Source organism: Lytechinus pictus, chromosome 2 (assembly GCF_037042905.1).
Source record: "Lytechinus pictus isolate F3 Inbred chromosome 2, Lp3.0, whole genome shotgun sequence".
Taxonomy (NCBI): Eukaryota; Metazoa; Echinodermata; class Echinoidea; order Temnopleuroida; family Toxopneustidae; genus Lytechinus; species Lytechinus pictus.
The window spans coordinates 165,278-170,454 of NC_087246.1; the positions used below are offsets into that span (position 1 = coordinate 165,278).

General features: G+C 39.1%; 1 long non-coding RNA gene across 1 annotated transcript; it reads right to left on the reverse strand.

Annotated features, from left to right (window-relative positions):
• Positions 1-211: 211 nt before the first annotated feature.
• Positions 212-3,538, reverse strand: LOC129266756 (uncharacterized). The gene is made up of 3 exons (XR_010295099.1): positions 3,394-3,538; positions 1,671-1,854; positions 212-592 (listed from the first exon to the last, which is right to left on the reverse strand). It is a non-coding gene; the product is annotated as an uncharacterized LOC129266756 (long non-coding RNA).
• Positions 3,539-5,177: the final 1,639 nt, after the last annotated feature.

Genomic DNA, 5,177 nt, shown 5'->3' on the forward strand with positions numbered 1-5,177 from the left:
GTCGTTCAAAGAGCGGTGGCCGTGGCAATGGAACGCGAGAGACAAAAACTCAATGATGACATGGATAAGCGCGAAAATAAATTGCGTGAAATTCTTGATGAAAAGCTCACTAGTCTACACGTTCTTGAAATATCTATCGATACTAAATTGAAGCAACTCCGTGTTTTTGAAAAATTGGTTTCTGATAACATGACTAACACCATAATGCTTTGTCAAATAGGCTTGACCACATTGAGCAGTACTCCTGTCGCAATAATATCCGTATCCGTATGAGATTGTTCGAAATGTAGCAAAGCAGATTGGTATCGATCTTACTCCATGTGACATTGATCGATCCCATCACCTTTGCCGACCAACTAGCAGTCATGATGTTCAACCCAAAGGATCATACCCCGGCGTGGCCCTGTAATGCCAACTTAGCAGCTCCACCAATCAATGTGAAATTCACTTCATACAGGCCGAAACAAACGATGATGAAAAATAGAGGAAAATGAAAATGCTCAGGAACAGATGACTGGGTGCAGGCAGGCAAGGCAGTTCAGGTGGGATGAAAATTTATTGGCAGGACACCTTCCGTTTCAAATTACAGCATCTGCAAAAATAACAGAAGAGGAGAAACATAAAAACTTTTTCTACATAAACTATTTATTAATCTTCATTAAAAACTAGATGGTTTCAATATTAATTTCCAATTTATTTTAAATGATTAAAAAACGATGTGGGGTTTGTTACATATTTTATACTTCAAATATTAACATGTTAAGTCAAGTCGGGGGGGGGGGGGCATGATGCCCTCAAGACCTTTAACCATCTCTGTATAAGGAAGGAAATTTTAGAATCAATTTATTTGACACATAAAACATATTATTTTTTTATAATTACAATTTTAATTCATGCCTTTTTTATGTGTTTTAAATGGTTATGGGGTAACCAGGACTGTCAGGACCGAGAATTCGAACTTTGAGGCTGAAATACAGCCATTCCCTATGCCTGATTTGGCTTAAATTCAGGTCAAGGATCAATTAAATATATATTTTGCAAAAAAAATCTGACAAATTTTGAGGTGGAATAAGTTTTCTGGCATCGCGAGATCGACCAATGCAAAATTTTATTAGCGCCAATTTACCATCTAAACTTGTCATTGAAATTAGAACGTCCAAACCGATCTAGTACCAGTACTAGCACAATGAATCAATCAGCTATGCATGTGCACCAATTCTGTATTTCTTGCATACGTACGTCACTCGAGTTAAAGTTCATGTCATTGCGTTATATAGCGTGGGAATTGTAAGAAAGTGATCCTTCAAAATTTTTACCTTCCAACAATTAAAATTTTTTTAAGCCTTTGTATGCATTTAGAGTACAAAAGCTTACAAATTGGACAAATTAAATGTTTGCCCCAAAATTATTGTGGGAAGGGTGGATTTTCTAGGGAAATCCATCTTAGTGTACAAAGTTCTACAGGCAACAGAGACTTGTCTAGGCTCCGTGAATGAAAATACAATGAAAAAATATCACAGAGTCCTCGAAGTACAGTCAGGACCATTAACAGATTATAAGGTGCCCCGAGTTTGTGCACACCCAAATCTGCGTGATTCTGATAATAGAGATTCCCAATGATCCCCCCCCAAAAAAAAAGGCTTTACATCTGAAATAGCCTTCTAACTTACCTACTGCCCGATGCCTCCTATCATGTAGGGCAGCAACGAAGGATCTCCACTCCTGGCATCCAGCGATTCTGGGCCTTCTTCTGGAAACTCCCCCAGGCCAGGTCATATTCACTGACTTCATCTCCTCCTCAACTCCTCATGTGTGACACCGAGACAGGTGGTTTTGTGTCTCCCTCTCTTTCTCCTGAAATGTCAAACAGATCTATTCATTAAAAATCTTACTCAAAATGGTGCTTTTGGTAGAAAAATAATGAATATAGGGCATTTCATGTGACGGCCTTAACCCTTATTAAACTGGGGGGGGGGGGTCAATTTGACCCCCCCCCCTCAACAAATTTCATCACTACGCTGTCGCGCAAAAAATTTTGATCGCGCCGCTCACTGACTTTTTACTTTCAAGTCTCGCGCAAATTTTGAGACCAAATTTGTGACGCCCGGGTACGCGGTTACGACATTACGCAACATTATGTAAGTGCATGTCAGACCCAAAATTGCTCATAATCATGATTTCATGTACAAATCCAATGCAAATTGTGTATTTAGCCAAAATTCATAAATTTATCATTATTTCTACTTTTACTGATTAAACCTAATTGATTTTGCCTTGTTTATGATTAGAATTAAGTCTAGAACGATTTCCATCGAAAATACAATAAAAAACAAAATGTAAAAAAACAAAGAAATACATGATTTAAAAAAAAATAAAATACATAAGAAATCGGTCTTGGTACCAGATTTTTTTTCATTCACAATTGTTAGGAATGCTATAAAGAATATTTTCACCCAAAAAATAGCATTCTTCTTCTTCTTTCTTCTTCAAGCTACACTGCCTCCTTCAATCCTGAAGATTCTTGCAGTATTGTAGTACCGGGGACCGGCTCCATTCTAGGAGCTTTATTTAGTGAATCAGAGCAAAAAGTATGATTTCATGAATAAATTAGCATAATTAATTCATATAAAATAAAAAAAATATGAATTCAGTGAAATTTACCAATGCAACTACGTAGATTACGTCATTCTCTACCATCATGCAAATTTTCGTTGTGATCGTGCAATCCACGGCCGAGATCTTATAAGGGGGGGGGGGGCAATAATACCCCCCCCCCCCCCCGGGAATGACAAGAATCAAAATACCCCGGTAGATTTAGGATTTAAAAAATTGTCAGTACGGTACCGTATATCATCGAGGATCTACATAGTAATATGTAGATCTGGTACAGTTACATAAACTGAACTTTGTGAAATCTTGAAATCTACGCTGAAAAATGTTCAAACTGAAGATCACCAACACAGATAAGAGCACGTGGGACAGTTATTATTGCTCTGATTAATGTCGGCCCGACGCTTGCCTTGGCTCGAGTTGACCCGAATCCTGTGACTGTGTGCTTTTTTGCTTATTTCGCAGCAATTACACAATTTCTTCCAGAATCCTTTGGCACATACGGAATATTATTTATAAATATAGACAGACACTTTGGTGGTCATTTCATTGGATTCTGTACGAACTCATTTTGATATCGTTACCACAACTGGCATTTACCTTAAAGTGTGCACTGTGTCTGTGCAGACTTGGGCCCTGAGCCCACCAGCGCAGCCTGTCCTATTCAGCATGCCGGCGCTCGGGGCTGCCACCCCGGCCGGGCAGTGTCAGTGCACGAAATCTAAAGCCAAAGGCAAGCCGCGCTCCGAAAAGAAAATCTTAGAAGATGGTTATCTAACTTACTGTTTGGTCTCCTGCGAATGCCTTCGAAGTCGTTATCCAAATCTGAACCGTGTTCTTAAAGTAGTAGAACTATTATTAACGGCCATCTTCGTCGCACTTAATTCTCGATCCAAAATTAGGCTGCAACATTTAACGGCGAAAAACGGGCGCGTTCCTCTGTTCCTTTTTCAAATTAAATGGTTGCGACTGCGCCAGTTGTTATGTTGCATGCAGTGCAGCGCGCATGCGCAGGCTCGACGCCCGGCGGCGAATTAATTCTGCGGATCATGAATTTTTTATAGGGGGTGAGCCCGGGGGGCGTGCATGGGGGGGGGGGGTGAGCTAACTAGATAGGGGGTTTGCATGACACCGGGGCATGACACCACTTGCGAAAAAAAAGTTTTAAAATAGATACAAACTTCTTTGACATATAAAGCTTCCTCTTGTTTGGTTTGGTTGGCAACCAGTTAAGAAATGATTATTTTTGCCACTGCTTTTGAAACTTTTTTTCTTTGAAGAATATACTTTACCTAAAATAAAAAAAATTCTGTACTATTTTTTTTTAGTTTTACTTTTCCTTTTATAAGTAGAAATAGCCTTGCCAACATGGCAAGGTTGAAAAAATGGCAAAATAGTATGTGGCTTTGAAATTAAACTTGTAAATTTCCTCGTCGTTGATTGGTAAAATTTGATGTCATAATCACGTCGTAATGTGGTCATATGAAAACGCAAATTTCTTTGTCGTTGTTTGGTAAATAAATGATGTCATAATCACGTCATAATGTGGTCATATAAAAATGCAAATTCATTTGTTGCAGATTGGTCGATAAATGACGTCGTAATCACGTAATAATCTGGTCATATAAGAAAGCAAATTTACTTGTCGTAAATTGGTCAGTAAATGACATCGTAATGACGTCATAGTCTGGTCATATAAGCGAGCAAATTTACTTGTCGTAAATTGGTCAGTAAATGACGTCGAAATCACGTCATAATCTGGTCAAATAAAAATGCAGATGAAAGTTGCCATTCTAAGTCGTCAAAATGACGTCGTAAGAACGTCATAAATACGACGACATGACGAGTATTACCACTTTACGATCAGTTAATGACGTCATTACGACCGTGTCTGCTATCAGGGCACAGTGGCGTACCGTGTGTCACGGCATGGGGGGACCAGCAAAAAAAAATGAGTATACTAATAGAGGCATTTTAAGGGCAGTGCCATTAAACGGATATGTATATTACTGATAAAAAATAATGCGAGCGCCAAGCGCGAGCTGAAAATCTTTGATATTCAGACCTAAAAAGGGACACAAGCATTTTTTTGTAATTATGATACGTGCCCGTCTCGCTAAACAATGCAAAACTGCTGAAATGTTTGTATTTATTGACCCCAAACAGGGACATTTTAAGGACAATAGGCCTATTTTAGGAATCCATATCCATGTACATATCTCAAAAGCTACGTTTCTCTTCCCTTCTCCCTCTTTTTCTCCTTTTCCCGTTTTTTAAATATTTTTGCCAGCCGAGGGGGGGGGGTGCCCCCATGTCCCCCGTAGTTACTCCACTGATTGGTGAGATATGTCTACTCTTCATGACACGAGCGTAAATCCAGAGGGGGGGTGGGGGTATGCATCCCCTCCCCCCCACACTTTTCAACACAGAAAAAAAATATTCTTTAATTATCAAATGGTCAATAACTTTTAGTATGTGGATTTATCTTTAAATGCAGTCAAGGTGCTTAAATTGGCCAAGTTTTTCCATTTTAAAGATGAAAAATTTCTCACTCGGCCGCTCTGCCC